A 27,786-nucleotide genomic window follows, 5' to 3' on the forward strand; every position below is an offset into this window, starting at 1 on the left:
TATGGAACCTACTTTTAAAAAAAGGAAGGAAGGAAGGAAGGAAGGAAGGAAGGAAGGAAGGAAGGAAGGAAGGAAGGAAGGAAGGAAGGGAGGGAGGGAGGGAAGGAAGGAAGAAATCGTCTTACATACCATGCTAAGAGGCTTGGACTTTCCCACTGACATTGTAAGCCCCAAAACAATCAGATGTACCTTTTAGAAGGGTCACAGGGTGGCACTGTGGAGGAAGAAATGGTGAGAGGAAAGGGCAAGAAGACTGATTATAAAACTGGTTACAGCAACTTAGGTGAGAGATGGTGGGAGCCTGGGCTTACCAGGAGCAATAGGTATGGAGAAGAAAAGAACTTGTTATGAGATATACTAAGGAATTACATAGGACGCTGTGATTAACTGCATGTTGGGATAAAGAAAAAGGAATATAGAATGATTTGGTGGTGGAACACTTAACCAAAGCTATGATCATAGAGGGAAATGGAGAGACTCAGAAGCTGGGGATAGCTATCCATTTCTGAGTCACCCACACTAGGATGATAGTTGGAGCCTTGAAAAGTAATCTTGAAGCTCACCCACATTTGAGGGTTGAGTCAAAAAAGAGTCTATAAAGGGATCTGAAAAGCAACAACCTGAGAGCTGAGACATAGTGCCAAAGGAGGAAATATAGGAGCCATCACCAGTGTTCCATGCTGAAGAAAGGCCAAACAAATAACTAGAAAGATCCCATGGGTGCATAATGCAGGAGTCCTTAGTGACCTTTCACAGAGGGAAAGAATGGAAGCAGAAACCTCACCACAGACAAGAGAAGGCAGAAAGCATAGACATAGCTTTGTCAAAGACCCAGACTACACACAGAGGAGAATGATAGGACAATGTCTGGGTGGGGGGGCAGGGCCATGGGAGGATCATTGTTATTAGAGAGGAAGAGTTTGAAAATACGGGACAAAGAAAAGGGATTACAGAAGCTGTAATTTTCCTATTTGAAAGGAGATGGAGAGGACATGAAGTCGACAATGTACTGGAAGAACCAACTTTGAAAAGAAGAAATACCTCATTCCTTGGGACTATGGAAATGAATGATCGGGAATGTAAATAAAGGTAAGATTATAGTCTGTGTATCAGATTTATAGGGGCTTACTAGCAGCTTTAAGCTCAGGAAAGAAGTTTAAGCATTTTTCATTTGTTTGCTCATTAATCATCATAACAACCCTATGAGCTAGGTACTATTATTATCCTCATTTTACAGCTGAGGTAATTTTACAGGAGAGCCAGAAACCCGAAGGAACTTCTATTTACTCGTTGACATACAAGGCATGTACAGCTACTGGAAGATGGGAGCAAGGAATAACAGGGGCTGTGGCTGGGGTAAGTCAGTGTTTCTCAAACTCGACACTATTGATATTCGGGACCAGATCATCTTTTGTTGTCCTGTGCATTATAGGATATTTAGCAACATCCCTGGACTTCATTCACTAGATGCTAGTATCACACACACGCACACACACACACACACACACACACACACACACACACACACACATCCCCCACTGTCATGACCATCAGAAAAGTAAAAATTGCCAGATGTCCTTGAGGGGCAAAATCACTTCTAGTTGAGAACCACTGGGATAAATTGAATGAAGATAGAGCTGACACTGGTCAGTCTGACAAAACAGAGGACCCAGATCTTCATTGAGAAGGGAAATAGAATATTAAGATTCTGGGTCTATATTAGAAGAAAAGCATAATGTCATGAGTTTCTTTTCTGGATAATGCAAAGTGAATGCAGCAAAAAGCCTTGGACACAGAGAACACAGTGAAATCAATACAATAGGTATATATAATCAAAACCATCATCTGTGGTTGGGTAAGCCCCAGGGAACAAATCATCAATTTCTATGACAAAATGTGACATAGCATAATCAAGGGTATGTAGTTATCCCCTCATTTCTCTGGCATGCATTTTATAAACCCCGAGGATTATGGACTTAAGAATAAATGTTACCATCCTGATTGTATGTTTTTCTGGACTCCATTTTGTGTGACCTCACATCCATTATTCAATTCAAGCCTACCAGATGGAAACTTATTAAATATTGTCATTTTCTCTTACTGAATTTAATTAAGCCTCCTCACAAGAAAAAGATTTCTACAAAACCTGGTGTCCCCTTCCCCTTTTCAAATGCATGTGCACGCATATTCTTATGCTGCTGCTGGGCCTCATTGTGTCTTAGAGAAGCTTAAATTAAAGCAGCTTTTTTTGTTAACTCTAGTTGGTCAACTGGTTAAATGTACAGCTGTGGAAGTGAGGCTTCTTTGAAAACACAGCAATCAGTATGGATACTGTCATTTGTTAAGCTTAATGATAAGTCCACACTCTAGTGAATGGTATATTGTTGTAGATTCTTCGGTATAGATTCTTTGGTAGTGCTAGAGTAAACTGAAAATACATGTTTGTAATTCATGTGTTAGTATCAGAACATCTCCAGCTACAGCCTGCAGAGGACCAGGAATGTCCCAGAAGGGCATGATGCAGCCCTGAGGCAGGGGCATTCTGGAGCAAACTGCCCTGCAGGCTGCATAGCCCAACCTATGGGGTGCCCTTGTAGGATGAGCCATCACAGGCCATCAAGGCAGATCCTTAGAGTTCCCAAAAGCTAACCAGATTTGAACACACGCCATTGGCATTTGGCTCAATGAGGGTTTTTGGTTAACGTTGCGATGATGCAAGCAGGCCTTTTAAGAGTTTTGATGGCTTGGCCCCCACTTAGGCAAGATGGTAAAGTCTTCAATATGTTTTACCATGGCAGGTCATTATTAGGACAAACTTGTGACAAGTGTTCCAACAGCTGGGCAGTTTTAAGCAAAGCAGCTCACACAGAAAGAATTTCTGAGCCCAGAGAGGAGTTCGGGAAGGGGTGAGGGGGTCTTCTCCGTCCCCACCCCCCAGTCCCAGCCCCACTGACACCTCCTAACGGCTCCAGAGGACCTGCAGCCCTGTACAATATGTGGCCTGAACGCATCACGGCCCACCTCCTCGTCCTGGCCCACAGGGATGCCCATAGCTTCCAGTTCTTTTTGCAGTTCTGTGATGTCCACCATCCCGTCCCCGTGATGGTTCAGTTTGTGGAAGAGCTCTTCAAAAAGGCGGTCGGTTCCTCCTCCTGGCCAGCCACGGTGGGCAACAGGAAGCCCCGTACTCGGCGAAGCATGCTGACACAGCGCTAAGGGTACCCTGAAAAGTGGGAAAGCCCCACCCTCAGGCTGAGCTGCCGCCGGTACCGGCGTCAGGGAGCCTCAGAGGCAGCGCGCAGCAACGGACCCTGGAACGTGTGGGCTCCCAAGTCTCTGGGTTTGGAGCAAGTGGGCCAGGATGGTTCCCGCCTGTCCAGCAACAGCCCTGGTTCTGGATTTGATTTTGCCAGTCTTGGCTGGGGGAAAGCAGCTTAGGACCGCCCCCCCCTTCCCCCTCCCCCATTAATGTTTGGCCAGGGATTCCCAGACAGTATTTTTGTTTTATGTTTTATTTGTTTTTGAGAGAGACCAAGAGAGAGCCCGAGCAGGGGAGGAGCAGAGAGAGAGAGAGAGAGAATGGAAAGGGGGCTCTGTGCTGACAGCAGGGAGCCCCATGTGGGTCTCTAACCCAGGAACCATGAGATCATAACCTGAACTGAAGTGGGTTGCTTAACGTACTGAGCCACCCAGGTGTCCCCCCAGACAGCATATTCTCAATTCAAACTCCAAACTGAGTGAGGGTAGTCCCATGGTTATGAGTTTTCAGAGGAGGTTTTTTTTTTGTTGGTGGTGTTTTTGGTTTTTTGTTTGTTTGTTTGTTTTTCAGTTTTGTGCTCAGAGCCAAGGTTGACATAGATCAGTCTCCATGGGGCCATCCTGGGCCAATTCTCTCTCCCTTTTATTAGACCAAGACTTCATCTGTCATTCCCATAGGCTAGTTGAAATCCAAACCTTAGTAACCAAGGGAGTAAATGTTAAGACTTCTTTTTATATTTATAAAAGTTAAAGAGGAAAATAGGCTTTCTAATATTTAGCATGAACTGACAACTGCACATATGTAATATTTAAATAAATGTACACAAATCATGGGTGGATAAACAAATTTGGAGCCCATTGCTCTTGTGTAATGGGAGTGATCACCTGGTCAGTGGTCAATTTGATAAGAAATTCAGGAGTCTGGGGGTGCCCAGGTGTCTCAGTTGGCTAAACATCTGACTCTTGATTTGGGCTCAGGTCATGATCTCACAGTTCATGCATGAGTTTAGAGCCCCACATTGGGCTCTGTGTTAACAGTGCAGAGCCTACTTGAGATTCTCTCTCTTTTCCCCTCTCTCTGACTCTCCCCCACTTACTCTCTCTCTCAAAATAAATAAATAAACTTTAAAAAGAAAAAAAGAAAGAAATTCAGGAGTCTGCAATCAGCACCTGCCAATGAGAGCCATCAGAAGCACTGCTCAAGTCAAGAGAACAGACCAGCCACAGCAGTGGAGCAATAGAGACCAGCACTGAATACATAGATGAAGGGCCAGCTAATACCAACCAGCATGCTCTAAGGAGCTGCACAGGAAGTTTGACCCTTAGCCCCAATGTCACAGAAGTCACAAGTAAACCACATTATGATTTCAGACATCCAGATTCTCTCCTAGGGAGAAAATTAGTGAACAAACACATTTTATCTAAAAGAAAGTAAATGCTATATAAAAGGGTTTAATCAGTTACCAGACAAACTAAGCATTAAAACAAATTAGATATTTGCTTAATTTTATTATTATTATTATTATTATTATTATTATTATTATTATGCAGCAGGTGGGACTCAGGATAAAGACCAGCAAAACCAGGTTAGGCAAAGTTCATATTATGCACATATCTGAATTTTAGTATGAGCTGAAATTTAGGGAGACTTTAACTCATTAATATTATTTTGGATCCATGCTTTTAAGTCCTCTCTGTGTGAACTGATACTGCTGATTGTTTCCTTATAATCTCTATTGATGTTGGGTCAACAAGACAAGGTGAAAGTCAAAACCTAAGGATGGCAGAGCAGAAGGATGGAAAGGGCCCAAGTTCTTGATTGCATCACTGAGCCAGTGAACCAACTCTGGAAACCAGTTTCCACTGGACCTGTTTGGACAGGCAACAAATTCAACCTCTGTTATTTAAGCCACTTTCTTCTGGGTATTCTGTCACAGCTGAAAGCATAGCTCATAGAAAATCATAACTCACAAAATAATTACAAACTGAGATGAATCCAATTTTCCTTCATTACGCTCACCTCAGTTTGTAATTATTCTAGGAAGATGTAACAGGGGTCATGATATATTGGGTAATGAAGGAAGGCTTCCTGAAGTTTAGGTGATATTTAAGCTAAGGCTTGAAAGATAAGTAGGGGTTGGCCTGTGAAGAGTAACGAAAATAGCATTTTTTGTATCTTTAACATTCCTGAGAAGAAAAGAACTTGGGAAGTTCAAGGAACTAAAAGAAGGTCACTGTCACTGGACAATAATGAACAACAGAAAGAATGGCCCAAACTGAGATTAAAAACACAGGCTCAATTAAAGATACTGGCTTTTATCCCAAGAACAATATAGAGTTATATCAGCCAGGACAAACCAGATTATGCTGTGATAACAAACAACTCCAGAATCTCGGTGACCTACAGGGTGAATATCTCATTTGTACATATACCCATTATAGGTCAGCAATAGGTTCTGCTCCTGGGATGTCATTGTCCCTACCCTGGGACTGAGGCAGCCACTTCCTGGAACATCATTGGTAGCCATGGCAAAGGGAAAAAAAGAGCATGGAAAAGCAGGCTGTGGATCTTAAAAACTCTGCCTGTAGGTGACATATTTCATTTCTTTTTATATTTTATTGGCCAAAACAAGTGACATGCTCTCCTGACTTCAATTCCTCCTTCACCTCTTTTGATGAAAAACATTACAGCCTACACCAGGAGGCATTTATGCATTTTTAGCAGCAGAATAACATGGCTTAATGCACAGTGTAAAGATCCTGCTAGCTATTGTGTGGAGAATGTGGGGGAAAGGCAGGAGCCAGTGCAGTGAGATCGGTTAGGAGATTCTCAGAGTAGTCAGCTTGAACTAGAGTGGTGGCAGTGGAGGGGAAGAGAATCAGACAGATCATGATATATTTTAGAGATAGAATTGAAAGAATTTTATGAAGGATTAGATGAAAGATATGAGGAAGAAAATGATACCTGCTATAGACTAAATGTTTATGTCCTCCCAAAATTACCTATGTTGAAATCCTAACCCCCAAGGTGAAGGTATTAGAAGGTGAAGCTTTGGGGAGGTGATTATGCCTCCTGACTGAGATTAAGAGCCCTGATAAAAGACACCCCAAAGAGTTCTCTTGCCCCTTCCACCATGTGAGGGCACAGCAAGAAGGCATCTATGAACGAGGAAGCAGACCCTCACCAGACACTGAATCTGTTGGTGCCTTTTTCATGGACTTCCAGCCTTTAGAACTAAAAAAAATAAATTTCTGTGGTTTATAAGCCACCCAGTCTATGGTATTCTGTTAGAGCAGCATGAAGGGACTAAGGCAGTATCAAAAATAACTTTTAGGTTTCTAGAATGAGACACCATGTAGATGAAGATGTCAATCTCTGAGGTGCAGGAGATCAATTGGGATTAAGATCAAGAGTTCAAATTTAGATGTATTAAGTTTAAGATGCCAGTGAGTCATACAAGTGGCAAAATTGCATGCCTATCTCAGGAAAGAGGTCCAAGATGGAAATATAAATTTGTAACTTATTGGCATACAGAAAGCTTTTAACACTGTAGGAGAGAAGAATATCACTTAAAAAGTATAGAGTAGGAAGAGGGCCCTAGACCAAGTTCTGAAAAACCCTACAATGTACATCTCAGATGCAGGCAACAGAGCCATCAAATGCAAACTGCCTGCAACCAAATAATCTTGGGCACATTACATATTTTCTCTGAACCTCAGCTTCCTCATCAGTACCAATTCTGTCTCAACATTCTGTTGTGAGCATTAAGTAGAAAAAAAATACTTAACACAAGCCCTGGCACATAGAAAGCATTTCATAAATGGTAATTTTTGTTAATGTCATTTTTATTAAAGGAGAACTGAGAAGGGCATCTGGGTGGCTCAGAGCCCATTCTGGATCCTCTGTCCCTCTCTCTGCCCCTCCCCTACTCACACGCTCTCTCTCTTTCTCAAAAATAAAAGTAAACATTAAAAAAAAAAAAAGGAGACTGATAAAGAGCCTTCACAGAAGTAGGAGGAAACAGGAAAATGTATTATTAAAGAAAGCATGAGAAGAGGCTATTTTTAGAAAAAGAGAGTCCAGTGCTACTAAAAGTGTCAAATGCTGAGTAAAATTAAAACCTAGGGCCAAAAAGGGTCTTTTGGATTTGGCAAGAAATGCATAGGAATTTTGGTGAATTGGTGGAACAGAAACCAGATTGGAGAGAGTTAAATACTGAGTAGATCATACCTCATACCATGCATAAAGATGAATTCCAAGTGAAGTAAAGACCTAAAAGTAAAATGTGAAACCTTAAAATATTATGAATAAAATGTAAGAGAATACCTTTGTGATCTCAGTGCATAGGAATTCCAAAATAATACATTAGAAAGCATAAACCATAGAATACAAGTTTGATAACATTGAAAATATCTGTGCATGAAGATACATCATTTAAAAGGTGAAAAAGAGTCACAGATAGAAAATCCAACATTACGGCTTCCATAAAATAGTATTCAGAATATATTAGGAATCCTAAATCAATAAGAGAAAGACAATTGACCTAAGAAACAGGCAAATAATGTGAGCAGAGATCTTACCAGGACCTTTAATCTAATAATGTTTCTGCATTGTCACTGTTCTTATTTCATTGTGCCCTCATTTTTCTCTTTCCTTCCACTTAGGTTCCATAATCCATCATCTTAATCACTACCTTCCATACTCCTTTACACATTTGCTCCTGCTTTCTTTGCCTTATTCATTTTGCAAAACCATAACCTTGAGTAAATCCAACTCTCCACATTCTCTGCAACTTCACTTCTCCCTCTCCCTCATATCCCTTATCCAATCCTTCATAACATTCTTTCAGTTCTATCTCTAAAATATATCATGACCTGTCTGCTTCTCTTCTCCTCCACTGCCACCAGTCTAGTTCAGGCTTTCCACTCTAAGAATTTCCTAATGGATCTCACTGCACTGGCTGACTACAGCTATGGATGCCCTTTCTCTAATGCAGTGAAAAAATAGATGCAAAGTCTGTTGAGAGTTTGTAAGTACAGTGGTGGAAAAATGAAGGGGGCCCATGCAATGGCTTCCATTTCTTCAATAATAAATGAAGAACTAATGGAAATGAGATGTTAAATATGAAGGAGAGAAAGTCAAAAAAAGAGGATGTGAAAGCCAGAAATTTGAAGAAATAGTAGAAGGTATAGCATAGTTACTGTGGAGAGTGAGAAGGCTATGCTATAAAAGAAACTGGGTAAGATTTTCGAGCACCATGAGTACCAATTTGTGGTCATGAATTTATAGAATGTCAATTTGTGAAACTTACTGTGCATCACATAACCCAGAATTGGGCACACCAATCTCATATAGTTATAATGGACCAAGCCCGTTACATCAGCACCTTTGGTGAGAACTACCAATTCACCAACTTCCACTGTGCTGTGACATGGACTTTATTCTGGTCTACTCTCTCAAAGGCTCTGCATCTATTTATTCCACTCAGCACATGCAGCACATGCATAATGGAGCAGTAAGACAGAGAGAACCAGGATCCTGATGACTACAGAGCCACCATGTCAGCCTCTGGACCATGTTTATATGAAACAGAAATAAACACAGACCATAAGCGACAATTATTTCTGGTCTCCTGCATCTCTCACCCCCCAGCTGATCCTAAATATAAACAATAAAAATCCTCAATTAATAATGTAGAGATAATCAGAATAACATGTAACCAGAAAAATGCCCAGATTAAATCACAATCAAGATGACTATGAACATGGGATTGAAACTGTTAAAAACATACAGAAGTTAAAGTAGCTTCAGCATTTTATATGAAACCAATACATTCAAAATATGTTTCACTGTTACATAAATCCACATAGTAATTATATTTATGAGACAAAGAACTTTATAAAGTAATGAAAAATAAAGACTACTATAATTGCAAAAATTGCTTCAACATTTTATTTATCCTACTGTGCTAAGCAGTAGGCTGGCTGCTAGAGAAACAAATATAAGTAAGTGTCTAACTTTTACTGAGGAGCTTGCTGACTAATAGTAGAGAGAAACATAAACATATCATTTGCACATACTTATTTTCAGTATGATTTTTTAAAATTCATCATCAGATTTTGTAGATTTAGCAAATAAACAAAAATACATTTTTTGGTCTTCAAACAAGAATCCTCTTTGGCCAAGGAAAACAGCTGAATGTAATTTGGCTCACTGATCAGTAGAGGGTGATAGAACATCAGAATGATAGCTTAAGAATGCCTTTATGAACCATGTTGTAAGCATTTTTCTATAGTTCATTCAATTAATATTTTCCCCCAGACTCAGTGACATATTTAACTGTGAATATACAAAGTATATAAATCCATTCTGGATAAAATGCATTCATCACCTGGAAACACTTGGGTGAGAAAAACAAACAATTTTCACCATTCCTCTTTTATTTATCATTCCTTTTTACATTTTTTCTCTATGTCCTACAATAAACTGTTCATCAATCAAGGAAATATATCACATCATTTTTTTTCTCATAAGTGTTGCAAATATAGTTTGTCTTATCAATATCTTTCCAAGAGTGGTCAAATTAATGAAACCCAATGTAATGGGTGTACTGAGCCACCTGTGGCTGGTAACAGAAGGTAAATGATAAAATCTTTATGTTATCTGTGGGTAACATCATCCTGAAGCATGAAATTTGATCCCCTTCATTTATGTCTGTTTCTTTGACTATAATTCATATTATATAATATTAATGAGATCAAATTTTTCAAAATGCAATTGTAGTAGGCATTTTATATTAAACTATAGTGTTTTTGAAAGAGAGAAAGAGAAAAAGAGGCTTTTCTGCATCATAAAGTGTTTTGTTTAAAATTTTGTACAAGTGCCTCTCTTGTTCAGTTATTATAGTCTTAATTAATTTTCCTTTATGAAGGATATCAACTGGCAGTTATTTATGGAGTACCAACTAGATGCTCAATTTATATTTTCAATAATTAACAAATTACCAAAATCTGGGTGGCTTAATACAACAGAAATTCACAGGATTTACACATCCTGTGATTGTACAAATGATATGTTTATTTACATATCATTTACATATGTTTGTAAATGTTTGTATGTTTGTATGTAAATAAACATATGTACATATGTTTATTTACATATCATTTGTACATACTTATTTTCAGTATCACTTTTTAAAATCATTTAAAAATACTGTGAATTTACACAATTCAAGACAGAGTCTGAAGTCAAGATGTAAAGAGGGTCAGCTTCTTCTGGAGGTTCTGAAAGGGAATCTTTTCCTTGTCTCTTTCTCAGTTTCTAGTAGTATCTAGCAATCCTTGGCTTCTAGCTGCACCATTTCAATCTCTGCCTCCATCATCACATGGCTTTCTATGTGTCTTTCTGTGTCTTTACAGGGTTTTTTTTTAAGATTTATTTTATTTTTAGAGAGAGAGAGCAAGCAGGAGACATGGGCAGTGGGGGAGAGAAACAGAGACAGAAACAGAGACAGAGTATCCTAAACAGATTCCACGCTCTGCATGGAGCCCTACACAAGGCCTGGTCCCACAACCCTGGGATCATGACCTGCACCAAAATCAAGCGTCAGACACTCATCCAATGGAGCCACCCAGGAACCCCTATTGGCTTTCTTAAAAAGATACCAGTTATTGGATTTAGGGCCAACTAGTATGGGCCCTAGTATGCCCTCATCTTAACTAATTACATGTGTAAAGACCCTACTTCCAAATAAGATCATCTTCTGAGGTTCTAGGTAGCCATAAATTTCAGAGTACTACCCAGTACATGTAATAATGCTATTTCATATATCTTCAAAGAAATCTTAAAGGAGAAAAAATAAGATGGTTCTCCTTTATGGAAATAATATGGAAACTGAATATATTATATTCAGAATAGACAAATCCCATTCAAATAAGTCTTTTTATTTTACTTTATTTTCACATTCATGTGTATATAACTTGCCTTGTTCTATAATAGCTTTGAGGTATCTTATAATAAAAACACTTAGTACAGTGCACAATATAAAATGTGTGTAGCTCACTAATAAATAGTATATACTTTTTGTTGAGACCCAATAGAATTAGAGATTTAGTAATAAAGGAAGATAAAAATCCTCTCTATAAATGCAATCCCTAAAATTCCATCACATAAAATTCATAGTCACATTACTGCAATGTAAAAGGAAACAACCCTTTTCAATTAATCTTCCAATTACCATGTGTTTAATTTATTTGTTTTCATTTATGAGATGTGTAAGAAACAGACCAATTATTACAAAATGTGCATCATACACTGAATTGAGAAGGCCCCAAATAATCACAAAGTCATTTTCTGACACTTTACCCTGCAGGAGATAATACCATTAACTGGTTCCTGGTTAAAAATTGTGGCCAGGTGAAGGATGGAAGCCACTTGCCAATTGAGTTCTATCTGAATTCACATTTTGTCAAAGACATTATCACAATTTTAAGATACAGTGGAAAGTCAAGACCAGAGAATGATAAAAACACAGATAAGGGGAAACACAACCTGTTCCACAATTCGCATTATCAGACAGGAAAGAACACATCAGCTCCATGGGAGAGACATGGAACTAAAGTTTTATGTAGCAATGAGTTGTTCAAAAAATGTCTCACTGAGTGATGAAAGGAAAAGATAAGGTCCTTTAAAAATTCCTAAAGTAATTGCAATAAGAGATGCTGATTCTCATCAGCAGTTTGCTAAAGTGGAAGCCATAATGCTAAAAACACTTAGCAAAGGCAGTTTTGAGAATGGCTAAGATAACACAATTCCCGTAATTTTGTCAGCTTATTCCAAGGACAGAAATTAAAGTAACTGGAAGAATGAGGTGCCTGGGTGGCTCAGTTGGTCGAGCTTCTGATCAGGTCATAATCTCATGTTCATGAGTTCAAGCCCCTCATCGGGCTCTGTACTGACAGCTCAGAGCCTGGAGCCTGCTTGGATTCTGTGTCTCCCCCTTCTCTCTCTGCCCCTCCCCACTCATTCTCTGTCTCTCTCTCTCTCTCTCAAAAATAAATAAACATTTTTAAAAAATTAAAGTAACTGGAAGAGTAACTGAAACAAATATCCTTCAAACACACCTCCCCAAATATTACTCCCCAACCTGGCCTTGGGGAGGTGTTGAGTGGAAGACTCTGCCACCTTGTGCTCACTGATGAGAATCCAGAAAGCTAATATTCTGAGATGCTAGATCTAGACATTCTTTAAAAACAAGTAAGCAGAGAACTTCCGGGAAAGATGGCAGAGTTGGAGAATTCTAAGCTCACCTATTGCCACAGATACAACTAGATAACACCACATCCACATAAATAACCCAGAAAATGACCCAAACACTGGCAGAACAGGCTTTCCACAGCTAAATATAGACAAGAAGCCACAGTGAACAGGGTAGGAAGGGCAGAGACATGTTTGGGAGTCAAACAAACATGTGGGACTGCCCATGGGGGAGAGGGACATGGCAGGCACAGAAACGGGAGAGGACCAGACCCCACAAAAGGCATCCCAGGTACAGGGTATCTGCAGAGGGAAGAAAAAACCCTGTAACATCTGGCTCTGAAAAACAGAGGGGCCTAACAATCAGTGCAGCTTAATACCTGGAAATTTCTTGGAGAGCCAAGAGGATAGAGTTCCCACCCATAAAGAGACAGCATAATAAACAGCCCTTCTGAGATACAGCATAGAAGCAGCAGTTTGAAAAAAGCGTGAGATACATAGAAGACTTACTTACTAATCTCAGAGCATGTGCTGGAGGGACAGAGATCTTTGGGAGACTTCTCCAAGAATAAAAGCTGACAGGCACCACTCCCCTCCTCTGCCTCCCAGCATAGATACATGGACATGTGCAAGAACCAGTGTAGCACCAACACTCTCCACCTAGCTTGCTAAATAACAATGGGCCCTGCCCCCATGAGCTTCAGTGATCTGTCCCCTCCATCCATGCCTGAGCAGGGATTTTCCCAGGCAGCTGCATGTCACTTTCTGCAGTGGACCAGTGCAGACCTTAGCACCTTGTGCCCCACCCCCCACAGACCTCTCTACAGACCTGCCCCACCAATATTTTCTTGGTCTGAGCCCATCCAAAGTGATGCCACAAGCCTGGCCGTGTGAAAGCAGTCCTGACAGGGTCCAGCACTACTCCACAATGACTACTGTCCCAGGGATAGGGGAAAGTAACCATACATACTAGTTCAACTATGGCCCCACCAGTGAGCTGGGGGCAGGCATCTGGTCTGACTATAGGCCCTGTCCACAAACAAAAGCTTTTCAGGGGAAAATGCAGGGAAAGCACCCTGGAATTCGGTGCTACTACATCTCTGGCAAATACCAGGTATGACTCAACTCAAGTACAAGGTGGCACCAGACTGGCCCACTAACAACACAAAGACCAAACCCTAACCACAAGAGGCAAAGTGAACTATTACAGATGACTGGACTGAAAGGAAAGGTGGCTCAGCCACAATAGCAAGTCACACACAACACATATGGAAGATACACCTGGAGCACCAGGCTCTGACAAACAGGAGACATTGCACTGCAGGGCACTATAGCTCCTTTTCTTCATAAGGCCACTATTTTCAAGAGCAGGAGATGTAGCTGACAGTCCTCTTTTTTTAATGTTTATTTGTTTTGGGGAGAGAAAGAGAGAACACAAGCAGGGGAGGGACAGAGAGAAAGAGGGAGATAGAGACTCCCAAGTAGGCTCTGTACTGTCAGCACAGAGCCTGATGTGGGACTCAATCCCATGAACAATGAGATCCTGACTTGAGCCAAAATCAAGAGTCAAATGCTTAACTGATTCCACCACCCAGGTGCTCCCAATGTAGCTAATATTCCTAACACATACAAACACAGAGGTAGACAAAATGAGGAAACAGAGAAACATGTTGCAAATGAAAAAATGGAAAAAATTCATAGCAAAAGAGCTAAATGAAACAGAGATAAGTTATATGCCCGATAGAGAATGTAAAGTAATGTTCATAGAGATACTCCATGAACTTGAGAAAAGAGTGGAGGACATCAGTGAGACCATTGACAAAGAGATAGAAAACACAACAAAGAGATAGAAAACAAAAAAGAACCAATCAGAGATCAAGAAATCAGTTAAAACTATACTGGATAGAATAAACAGTAAACTAGAGGAAGCAGAAGAACAGATCAGCAACCTGAAGGACAAAGTAATAGAAAGCAATCATGCTGGACAGGAGAGAGAATAATAACAAAAAACAAAAACAGACTAAGAGAACTTAGCAACACTATCAAGCATAATAACACTCACATTATAGGGATACACAGAAGAGAGAGAAAAGGGGGCAGAAAATTTACTTGAAGAACTAATAGGTGAAAACTTCCTGAATCTGGGGAAGGAAACAAATCCAGAACCAGGAGGCAGGAGCCCCTCAAAAAATCATCCAAGGAGGTCCACATAAAGACACACAGTAATTAAAACAGCCAAAAGTAGTGATAAGGAATTTTAAAAGCAACAAGAGAGGGGCATCTGGGTGACTCAGTCAGTTAGCGTCCGACTTCAGCTCTGGTCATGATCTTGTGGTTTGTGGGTTTGGGCCCCACATCAGACTCTGTGCTGACAGCTCAGAGCCTGGAACCTGCTTCAGATTCTCTCTCTCTCTCTCTCTCTCTCTCTCTCTCTGCCCCTCCCCTGCTCACACTCTGTCTCTTTCTTTCAAAAATAGATAAACATTTTTTAAAAATTTGAGTAACAAGAGAATAGAAAATAGTTACATACAAAGGAAACCCCATAACTCTATCCCCTGATTTTTCAGAAATCAGAAACTGATTCTGCAGGCAGAAGGGAGTGGCATGATACATTCAAAGTGCTGAAAGAAAAAACCTGCAAATAAGAATGCTCTCTCCAGCAAGGTGCAAGACTCCTTCAAAATAGGAGGAGAGATAGTTTCCCAGACAAACAAAAGTTAAGGAATTTATCACCACTAATGCAGCCTTACAAGAAATGTTAAAGTGGACTCTTTGAGTGGAAAGGAAAGACCATAAGTAGGAGTAAGAAAAATAGGAAGCACAGAAGCAGTAAAATTAAGTATAGCTATAAAAACCAGTCAAGGGATTCACATAAGAGGATGTAATAAGAATAAGAGGATGTAAACTATGACACCATGTATCTAAAACATGCAGGGAGAAGAGCAAAGAATGAATTCAAACTTAAGCAACCATCAATTTAGTATAGACTACCATATGCAGAAGATGTTACTTACAGACCTAATGGTAACCACAAATCAAAAGCCAGTAATAGATATGCAACAAATAAAAAGAAAGGAATCTAAGTATATCACTAAAGAAACCAAACAAAACCATGAGAGAAGAGACCACAAGAAGGAACAGAGAAGAACTGCAAAAACAAGCATAGAACAGGTAACAAAATGACAATAAATTCTTTCCTATCAATAATTAATTCGAATGTAAATGGACTAAACACTCTAATTAAAAGACATAGGATGATGGAATAGATTTTTTAAAAAGGAAGACTCATCTATATGCTGCTTACAAGAGACTCATTTTAGACCTAAAGACACATGCAGATTGAAAGTAAAGGGATGAGAAAACATTTACCATGCAAATGGAAGTAAAAGAAAGCCAGGATAGCAATACTTATATTGGACAAAATAGACATTAAAACAAAGACTATAACAAGGGACAAAGAAGCACACTATAGAGGCACCTCTGTGGCTCAATCAGTTAAGTGTCCAACTTCAGCTCAGGTCATGATCTCAGCTTTAGAGTTCAAGCCCCGCACTGGGCTCTATGCTGACAGCTCAGAGCCTGGAGCCTCAGATTCTGTCTCTGTCTCTCTCTTCCCCTCCCCGCTCCTGCTCTGTCTCTGTCTCTCTCTCTCTCTCAAAAATAAACATTTTAAAAAAGGACACTATATAATAATAAGGGGAACATCCAACAAGATGTTTGGAAACATCCAAATATGTGCAAAATTGTACCTATTTATGCACCCAACATGGGAGAACCCAAATACATAAAGCAGCTAATAACAAACATAAAGGAAGTAATAAATAGTAATACAATAATACAGGGGACTTTAGCACCCACTTACATCAATGGATAGATCATCTGAACAGAAAATCAACAAGGAAATAGTGGCTTTGAACAACACATTGGACCAGATGGATCTAACAGATATATTCAGAACATTCCATTCTAAAACAGCAGAATACACATTCTTTTCAAGTGCACATAAAAACATTCTCCAAAACAGATTAAGCCCCAAACAAGGCTCAACAAATTCAAAATGATCGAAGACATACCATACATATTTTTTTAACCACAACACTATGAAACTAGAAATCAATCACAAGAAAAAAATCTGGACAGAACGCAAATATATGGAGGTTAAATAACATGGTACTAAACAATGAGTGGGTCAACCAAGAAATCTATAGAAAATCAAAAAATACATGGAGACAAATGAAAATGAAAACACAACATCCAAAATCTTTGGGATGCAGCAAAAGCTGTTCTAAGAGGGAATTTTATAAATATACAGGCCTACCTCAAGAGGCAAGAAAAATCTCAAATAAACAACCTAAACTTATACCTATGGGAGCTAGAAAAAGAACAACAAATAAAACCTGTAGAAAGAAGGAAATAATACAGATTAGAACAGAAACAAACAAAATAGAAACTAAAGAAATAATGGAACAAATCAATGAAACCAGGAGCTGGTCCTTTGAAAAAATCAGCAGAATTGATGAAACCTTTACCCAGACTCAGAAAAAAAAATGGCAGGAGAGCTCAAATAAAAAAATCAGGGGGCACCTGGGTGGCTCAGTCGGTTGAGCATTCGACTTCAGCTCAGGTCATGATCTCACAGTTCGTGGGTTCAAGCCCCACATTGGGCTCTGTGTTGATAGCTCAGAGCCTGGTGCCTGCTTCAGATTCTGTGTCTCCCTCTTTCTCTGCCCCTCCCCACACATGAACTCTGTCTCTGTCTCTCAAAAATGAATAATTGTTAAAATAAATCAGAAATGAAAAAGAAATAACAACCAACACCACAGAAACACAAAGGATTATAAGAGAATATTATAAAAAATATATGCCAAAAAATTAGACAACTAGAAGAAATGTATAAATTCCTAGAAACATATAACCTCCCAAAACTGAATCAGCAGAAAATAGAAAATTGAACAGACTAATTATCAGCAAGGAAATTGAATCAGTAATCCAAAAAGTCCCAACAAACAGAAGTCCAGGACCAGAGGGCTTCACACATGAATTCTACCAAACATTTAAAGAATTACTATCTATTCTTCTCAAACTATTCCAAATAATATTAAAGAAAACTTCCAAATTAATTATGTGGGCCTACATTACCATGTTACCAAAACCAGACAAAAATACTATAAAAGAGAACTATAGGCCAATATCTCTAATGAACATAGACGCAAATTCCTCAACTAAATATTAGCAACCTGAATCCAACAATACATAAAAAAAATCATTCACGATGATCAAGTGGGATTTATTCCTGGGATGTAAACATGATTCAATATTCATAAATCAATGTGACATCACATCAACAAGGGAAAGGATAAAAACCGTATGATCATTTCAATAGATGCAGAAGTATTCTACAAAGTACAACATCCATTCATGATAAAAGCTCTCAACAAAGTAGGTTTAGAGGGAATATACCTCAAAATAATAAAGGCCATATGTGAAAATTACACTAAAATTATACTCAATGGTGAAAAACTGAGGGCTTTTCTTCTAAGGTCAGGAACAACACAAGGATGCCCACTCTCACCACTTTTACTCAACATAGTCTTGGAAGTCCTAGCCACAGCAATCAAATAAGAAAAAGAAATAAAAGGCATCAAAATTGTTAAGGAAGAGTAAAACTGACACTATTTGCAGATGAGAAGGTACCATGTGTAGAAACCATAAAAATGCCACCAAAAAACTGCTAGAACTGATAAATGAATTCAGTAACATCTCAAGATACAAAATCAATATACAGAAATCTGTTGCTTTTCTACACACTAATAATGAAGCAGCAGAAAGAGGAATTAAGAAAACAATCCCATTTACAATTGCACCAAGAATAATAAAATACCTAGGAATAAACTTAACCAAGGAGAGGAAAGACCTGTACTCTGGGGCACCTGGGTGGCTCAGCCATTTAAGTGCTCGACTTGATTTCAGCTCAGATCATGATCTCACGGTTCATGGGATTGAGCCCTGCATCTAGCTCTGTGCTGACGTTACGGAGCCTGCTTGAGATTCTCTCTATCCCTCTTTCTCTCTGCCCCTCCCCCACTTGCTTGCACTCTCTCAAAATAAGTAAATAAACATTTTTTTTAAAAAAGAAAGAGCTGTACTCCGAAAACTATAAAACATTGATGAAAGAAATTGAAAATGATACAAACAAATGGAAAGATATTCTGTGCTCATGGATTGGAGAAAAAATATTATTAAAATGCCCACGCCACCCAAAGCAGTTAACAGATTTAATACAATCCCTATCAAAATACCAACAGCATTTTTCATAGACCTAGAACAAATAATCCTAAAATTTGTATGGAACCACAGAACACTGTAACTAGACAAAGTAATCTTGAAAAGAAGAACAAAACTAGAGGTGTTATAGTCCCAGATATCAAGATATACTACAAAGCAATAATAATCAGAATAGTATGATACTAGCACAAAAATAGACACATAGATCAATAGAATAGAATACAGAGCCCAGAAATAAACCCACAATTATATGGTCAATTAATCTTCAACAAAGGAGGCAAGAATATGCAAAGGGAAAAAGACAGTCTCTTCAACAAATGGTGTTGGGAAAATTGGAGAGCTACATAGAAAGAATGAAACTGGATCACTTTCTTACACCATTCAAAAAATAAACTCAAAATGGATTAAAGATCTGAATGTGAGACCTGAACCATAAAAATCCTACAAGAAAGCATAGACAGTAATTTCTCTGACATCAACTGCAGCAACATTTTTCTAGATAGGTCTCCTGAAGCAAGAGAAACAAAAGCAAATATAAACTATTGGGACTAAATCAAAATAAAAATCTTCTTCATGGGGTGCCTGGGTGACTCAGTCGGTTGAGTTTCAACTCTTGATTTTGGCCAGGTCATGATCCCAGGGTTGTGGGATCAAGTTCCAAGTTGAACTCCACACTGAGCATGTCGACTGATTGGGATTCTCTCCCTCTCTCCCTCTGCCCTTCTCCCCAGCTCACTCTGTCTCTCTAAAAAAAAAAAAAAAAAAAAAAAAAAAAAAAAAAAAAATTAAAAATTAAAAAAAATCTTCTGCACAGCAAAGGAAACAATCAACAAAATGAAAAGACAGCCTACTGAATGGGAGAAGATATTTGCACATGATATATCCAATTAAAGGTTAGTAGTCAAAATATATAAAGAACATATACAAATCAACACAACACAACACAAAAAAATCCAATTAAAAACTGGGCAGAAGACATGAACACGCATTCCTCCAAAGAAGACATACAGATGGCCAACAGACACATGAAAAGATGCTCAAATCACTCATCATCAAGGAAATGCAAATCAAAACTACAATGAAAGTGTGCCTGGTTGGCTCAGTCAGAAAAATATGCAACTCCTGATCTTGTGGTCATGAGTTCAAGCCCCACATTGGGGGTAGAGAATATTTAAATAAATATTTTTTTAAAACTACATCTGTCAGAATGGCTAAAATCAAAAACACAAGAAACAAGTGTTGATGAGGATATGGAGAAAAAAACCCTCATGTGCTATTGGCAAGAATGCAAAACTTGTGTAGCCACTGTGTAAGTATGGAGTATGGAGTCTCCTCAAAAAAATTAAAGAAAGAACTACTATATGACATGGTAATTCCACTACTGGGTATTTACCTAAAGAATACAAAAACACTAATTTGAAAAGATATATGCACTCCTATGTGTTTGCAGCATTACAATAGCCAAATTATGGAAGCAACCCAAGTATCCAAAGACAGATGAATGGATAAAGAAGTGGTGTATATGAATGTTACTCAGCCATATAAAAGAATGAAATCTTGCCATTTTGCAATAATATGGATTGATCTAGAGGGTATAATGCTAAGTGAAATAAATCAGAGAAAGACAAACACCATATGATTTAACTCATAAGTGGAATCTAAGAAACCAAACAAACAAAGGAAAAAAAGAAACAAACCAAAAAACAGACTCTTAACTGTAGAGAACAAACTGATGGTTACCAGAGGGAAGGTGGGTGAGAGAATGGGGGAAATAGGTGAAAGGGATTAAAGAGTACACTTATTGTGATGAGTACTGGATGATGTATGAAATTGTTGAATCACTATATTGCACATTGAATCATTATATTGAAACTAATATAATATTGTATGTTAACTATCCTGGAATTAAAAAAAAAAAAACAAGTAAGCAGATAGTAAAGTTATATTCTTAAGAAAGTTAAAGAATCTAAATAGAACTGTGGACAAATACTCAAATGGTTCCTGCAAGAAAACTCAGGACTTTCCTCAAGAAACAGTTCTGGGGCCTCAGTTCAATACACTATATTTCAAGAAAAAAAAGTTCTATCTTCCCTACCTTCCTACCTTCTGAGACCTAATGATAACACAGGAACAAATGCAGAACAGTAAAGAGAACACAAGGAGAGTTGTCAGTGTGTGAGAGACTAAAGCCAATATGTGGAAAATGGAAAAAGACTAAAAACCTGTGGTTAGATAAGAGAGAACAGGCAGTCCAGAATATTCAGGAAGGACATTCAGAGTAGGAGAGGATGAATCTCCATGGCAGAAACCCACAGAAGCTTCAGACAGAGTTGGCAGGTGCCTCAGAGGGCAGGAAGCACAGGGGAGGCTAAAACAGAGGGATTATTTGAAATTGTGTCTAATACATGACTGCATCAGACACCAACTAACATTCCCCACCCTCCTTTCCCATTTCTAAATACACGGAATACTAACTAGCATCTATTCCTACCCATTGCCCCTGCCAAAAGTTGCCATTAAAAAGCTGAATAAACTGAGGAGAAACAGGAATGCTAAAGCTGGATGCCAGTGTCCCAGGTAAAGCTCTCTCTAGTCTTGCATTTTGGAGTGCCAAATATCCCCCCCTAAAACAAAAAGACTCCAGAACTCTTACCCTAAAATGAAGACAACCAGTGGTTAAGTCTATTTATAGAAGCAATGGCTGACTCTGCACCAAAAATTTGTGCTCCTCATTTCTTAGTGTGACATACTTCTTCTGGGAAATAGGTACCCAGCCAGGGACCTCATTTTTCAGTTTTCTTATACCCAGGTGCAGTTCTCTAACTAGTAAAATGTAAGTAGAAGGGATGTATGACACTTTTCGCTTTCTTATTAACCCCTCTGACAGCTGGAACAAAAGGCACCAAGGCTCAAGGAGATGCCAGTGGAAAGATTCGGGGCCTCTGAATTATCACATGCAAGATAGCCACCTACCGGTCAGAGACATTTGCTTTGTACTGTGACACAGATGAGAAACAAACCTATTGTGTAAAGCCATTATAATTTGGAGGTTTACCTGGGTGACTGGAATTCCCATAATCAATGATCCCTCCCATGTATACAGAGCCATCCCACAGGAAGACAGACCTATATATACTACAGCAGTAAACTCCTCAAAGCTATCTAGAACAGTCCCATTCTTAAACCTGATGAGCAACTCAAGATGCCAAGAGAGAAAACAATAAAACAATAAAAGAGAAAGACTGAGATAAATAGTACATGTACTGATCCTAGGGAAAGATTATTGGAAGAGAAAAATAAGCTTTTAAATTTTTAAATTAGCATTTTCAAAGAAATGTGAAAACATATTACTTCCACAAAGTTCAAACTAGATGCTCCTTTCTCACATCCTGACCTTGAGTTTTATATATATATATATATATATATATATATACACACACACACACACACACACACACACACACACACACACACACATATATCCCTTGAGGAAAGACATAAGTATTCCCAATAAAGGAGATAAAAGGAGTGCCAAGCAAAATGAATGGAAAAAGATCATCTAGACATAACTTCAGAAAAATTTTAAACACCGCATATTAAGAAATTTTTTTTTCTTTCTTTCTTTTTTATTTGAAAGGGAGGGGGGCGCCTGCATGGTTGAATTGGTTAAGCATCCAACTTTGGCTCAGGTCATGATCTCATGGCTCATGAGTTCAAGCCCCGCCTCGGGCTCTGTGCTGACAGCTCAGAACTGGAGCCCGCTTCAGATTCTGTGTCTCCCTCTCTCTCTGCCCCTCCCCTGCTCATGCTCTATCACTCTCTCTCAAAAATAAATAAACATTTTTAAAAATTAAAAAAGAGAGAGAAAGAGAGGATGCACAGGGGAAGGGCAGAGAGAAAAGGAGAGAGAATCTTAAGCTGGCCACACTGCCCAGTGCAGAGCGTGTCAAGGGCCTTCATCTCATAACCCTGAGATCATGCCCTGAGTCAAAATCAAGAGCTAGACATTCAACCAACTGAGCCACACAAGCATCCCAAGACATTTTTTAAATTAACTTTTTTATCATGGTAAGAACATATAACATGAGATCTCTTAGCAAAAATTTTAATGTACAATGGAATATTGTTAACTATAGGCACAATGTTTTAAAACAGATCTCTAGAGTTTGTTCATCTTGCATAATTGAAACCTTATACTTGTTGGAAATCAACTCCCAATTTTTCTCTGCTTCCAGCATCTGGTAACCACCATTCTCTCTGCTTCTATGAATTTGACTATTTTAGATACCTAATAGAAGTAAAATCATGCAGTATCTGTCCTTCTATGACTGACTTACTCCCCTTAACATAATATCCTCAGTATTCATCCATCTTGTCACATATGTCAGGATTTCCTTTTTTTTTTTTAATGGCTGAATAATGTTCCATTGTATGTCTTTTGGTTTTTTTAGGGTTTTTGAATCCATTCATCCATTCATTAGTGGACATTTAGGTTGTTTCCACATCTTGGCTATTGTGAATAATGCTGCAATGAAAATGGGAAGAGAAAATTTTTTAAAGCCTTTAGATAAGAAGAGCAAAAAAGGTCACTTACCAAGGAACAATAATAAACTAACATCAAACTTCTCATCAGCAATTCTCATGCTAGAAGATAGTAGAACAAAACCTTCACAGTTCTGAGAGGAATAAAATGTTTGAATACAGAATTCTGTGCTTTGCCAAACTATAAATCAATGCAAGAGCATACTAAAAACATGTTCAGATTTACAGGTACTCAGAAATTTCATCTATTTGTGTTTTCTGATGAAAATTTGTTTAATATATTCCAGACAAATGAGGTAGAAACCAACAAAGAGGAAGATATGGAATATAAAAAAGGTGAAACTAACCCAAGAGTCTAATGAAAAACAATTCCAGAGTGAAGCTGTGCACAGGGTTTACAATCTAAATCAGAAGAGGAAGTCAGTGGGCCGCGACTAGAATGTCTTCAAGAAGAAAAATGAAATGTAGTCTGTGCAGAAGATATAATGACTATAGAAATGGATGGTATCAGCTATATGGTAAAGAAAACATATTTTTTTTCTCAATAAGATACAAAAAAGACAATTGGAAATTCTAGGGGGAGACAATAAGAATTACATTTTTAAATGATTCATGATTTAAAAAAAAAAAAGGAAGGCAGCTAAAATGTAGGATAATTTTAAGCAACTTTTGAAATTATAAAAGAAAATTTATTTAATTTGGACACTGGAACATTCTTCTTCAAGGAGCCCAGAGGCCATGATCTTGGATGCATTTATGTTTTTTTGTTTTGTTTTGTTTTTTTTAATTTTTTTTCAACGTTTATTTATTTTTGGGACAAAGAGAGACAGAGCATGAACGGGGGAGGGGCAGAGAGAGAGGGAGACACAGAATCGGAAACAGGCTCCAGGCTCGGAGCCATCAGCCCAGAGCCTGACGCGGGGCTCGAACTCACGGACCGCGAGATCGTGACCTGGCTGAAGTCGGACGCTTAACCGACTGCGCCACCCAGGCGCCCCAAGGATGTATTTATGTTTAAATGTAATTTTTCCATATTATTTGGCTATGCAATAAACAATAATTAAATAGGAAAGGGTTGATTGTTAACTTTCAGGATCAACCTATAAACAACACATGAAAGATTACAATAACGAATGAACTTGGCATTAACCTTGAAAATGTAAAAACAAGGGGCGCCTGGGTGGCGCAGTCGGTTAAGCGTCCGACTTCAGCCAGGTCACGATCTCGCGGTCCGTGAGTTCGAGCCCCGCGTCAGGCTCTGGGCTGATGGCTCGGAGCCTGGAGCCTGTTTCCGATTCTGTGTCTCCCTCTCTCTCTGCCCCTCCCCCGTTCATGTTCTGTCTCTCTCTGTCCCAAAAATAAATAAACGTTTGAAAAAAAAAAATTAAAAAAAAAAAAAAAGAAAATGTAAAAACAAAAGTATGATTGACAGAATATGGTAGATAGAAGAGTATATAAAATGGAAGAAAGGGGAAAAGAGCTGATAGTCTCATCAAAGTATATCCAGAATGTGACCACTTCTCACCAACTCCACAAGCACTCCCTACTCGGAACCACCTTTATCTCTATCTGGATTACTGCAGTAGCCTCCCAACTAACCCGTTTCCACCAACACCTTCCTATACTTATTCTCAACATGGAAGCTATACAAATCCTTCTAAATACAAGTCAGACTATGTCACTTCTCTGCTCAAAACCTTCCAATGGCTTTCCAGTGCACCCAGAGTAAAAGTGAAAAGTCCTTCTATTGGTCCATATGGCACAATGTCATGTCACCTTCTGTTATCTCTCTCACCTCAGCGTCCACCACAGGGCTCTTTGCTCACTCCATTCCAGCCATACTAGCCTCCTTGCCAATCCTTGAACGTGCCAAGCACACTCCTGCTTTGAGGCCTTTGCTGGTTTCCTCTGCCTGAACTCTCTTCCCTAAGATATTCACATGAATAACTCCCTGCCTGCCTTTAAGTCTTTGCTCAAACATCACTTCTCATTGAGGCCAAATCTGACCATCCAGCCTAAAATTGTTACTCCCACCTCCCTACCTCCTGATTCCTCTTACCTTATTCTCCTTTTTTTTCCCCCATTAAACTTGTCAATGTCTACTATATAATTTATGTGTCTCAACACCCCCTCCCCGACTAGAATGTACAGGCCAGTGAGGCTAGGATCTTTCTGTTAATGACTGAGCATGTGGAATAGTGTCTATCATCACAGTAGATACTCAATAAATAATTGTTAAATGAATAAATATAGCTTAAGAATCAAGAAATATTATATAAGGCTGTTGGGACAAAACCTAGAGGCTGAAGCATATTATTTAGAAACATAAAAGCAACTGATAATAAAACTATAATATCTATAATATCTATCAAAATTCAAGAAAGTATAGCTAAATCCTTATTTTTCTTATAGGCAGTGAATAGATAATGTCTTTTAAATTGAAAAGTCAAGAAATGGCACCAACAGCACATAATTGAAAGTTGAAAAAGAAAAGAAAGTTGAGAGGTAATTAATGGACTACTAAAAATAAAAAGTTATTAAAAGTAGCTGCTACTACTATGTGTGTATATGTTTGTTATAAGCGTAGAAACAAAGACTTGAAGGATACAGACCAGATTACTGCCAGTTGTAACTTCTTAGATAGTTTACAGGAATAAAAGAGTAAAAATCAGTAATTATTAAAAATAATTTTAGGGGCGCCTGGGTGGCGCAGTCGGTTAAGCGTCCGACTTCAGCCAGGTCACGATCTCGCGGTCCGTGAGTTCGAGCCCCGCGTCAGGCTCTGGGCTGATGGCTCGGAGCCTGGAGCCTGTTTCCGATTCTGTGTCTCCCTCTCTCTCTGCCCCTCCCCTGTTCATGCTCTGTCTCTCTCTGTCCCAAAAATAAATAAACGTTGAAAAAAAAATAATTTTAATCTTTATACCAAATAAAGGAAGGTTGTTTGCCTGCGGAAAGTGGTACTGAGTAGTAGATGGTAATGGTACTGAGAGAGATGTTGTTTTTCAGTATAAATTCCTCAGTTCTGTTTTATTTTTGCCATGTGCATGTATTACTTTGACAAAAATTGAAGAAGGGAAACAAATTTTGAAAAAAAATTAATGTTTATTTTTGAGAGAGAGACAGAGCGTGAGCAGGGGAGGGGCAGAGAGAGAGGGAGACACAGAATCTGAAACAGGCTCTAGGCTCTGAGCTGTCAGCACAGAGCCCGATGCGGGGCTCAAACTCAGTAACTGTGAGATCATGACTTGAGCTGAAATCAGAAGGTTAACCGACTGAGCCACCCAGGCTCCCCGAAGGAAAATAAATTTGAAAGAATAAAAAGCATAAACAGATCTAGTTTTACTCTAGCACAGAAACAAATATCCCATAGGTTCCCAAAGCACCATATCATCAAGACCAATATCATGCCAACCTTGGGAATTTTCAAAGCAGGTGTTTCCAGTTGATCACCATGACTATAAAAAATAAAATGAGATGAAATAACATTAACATTTGGTTTTACTTTAACTTCCTGGTATATTCCTGGTATGGATTTCAAAATGTTCCTTTATTATCTAAAATAGTCTCTATTTGAAAGCAAAGGACTCCCCTCATATCCACCTGCTAGAGAATTAGTCTAGTATTTTAACATTTGACTTTATTTTCTCCTTTCTAGATCATGTGAGTCAGCTTTACCTCTTTATGAATTTGCCAAAAGCAAAAGTAAAATGCCAAACTAAATATCTGTCACTAAACAGGAGATTTAGTACTTTTACCCATAGGAATGTTTGTTATAACAGGAATACCATAATCATTAAACCAAGATGAGGCCCCAGCCCTGGCAGATAGTATAACCTTAGACACCAAAGGCTTAGGGAACAACCTGCTTCTTCTGACTCTTACAGAGTCCTGAAGGACAGAGCATCTTCTTCTGCAATACTGTTAAGAACTGGGAGGGAAGTTCTGATAATGAGAGGCTATGCATATCTACACAGGGTTCTACAAAATGCGAGGGCTCAGACTAAAAGCCCTTAGCCACTTATTCATTGGTCAGCCCTAGCATCTTATACCAATGTTCTTCTAATCCCTAGCAAGTCTGAAGGGGTTGATAAAGACAGCTATCAGCAAGACTTCAAGCAGAAGAAAAATTCTGGTTCTCAACACTGACTGCACGACCAAAGGGTGGAGAAGAACACAGTACCAGTTAATACCAAAGAACAAAAGTTTCCTTTATCTCCACAGCATATCTATAGTATGGGAAAGCCATTACTTTATTTACAAAGATCAACTTAACTAAAGCAAAGATAAGGTGACACACCATTAAAGGCATTTAAACTAATAAGTGCTAAAATTTTATCTGTGCATTTATGTGTGTGTGCTTTTGAAAAAAAAAAAAAAAAAGATCTGAATGCTATATTGAAGCCCCCACTGGATAAGTTTATTTTGTAGTTTATTGAGTGTATTAA

At 38.7% G+C, this 27,786-nt stretch overlaps 1 long non-coding RNA gene across 1 annotated transcript; it reads left to right on the top strand.

The window, feature by feature from the left end:
- The first annotated feature begins 1,238 nt into the window (after window positions 1-1,238).
- LOC147578222 (uncharacterized) lies at window positions 1,239-27,786 on the top strand. Its single transcript, XR_015254230.1, has 4 exons — window positions 1,239-1,356; window positions 23,629-23,859; window positions 25,754-25,846; window positions 27,412-27,786. It is a non-coding gene; the product is annotated as an uncharacterized LOC147578222 (long non-coding RNA).

This window comes from Puma concolor, chromosome C1 (genome assembly GCF_028749965.1).
Source record: "Puma concolor isolate L17-30 chromosome C1, mPumCon1.1.hap2, whole genome shotgun sequence".
NCBI classification, from domain to species: domain Eukaryota; kingdom Metazoa; phylum Chordata; class Mammalia; order Carnivora; family Felidae; genus Puma; species Puma concolor.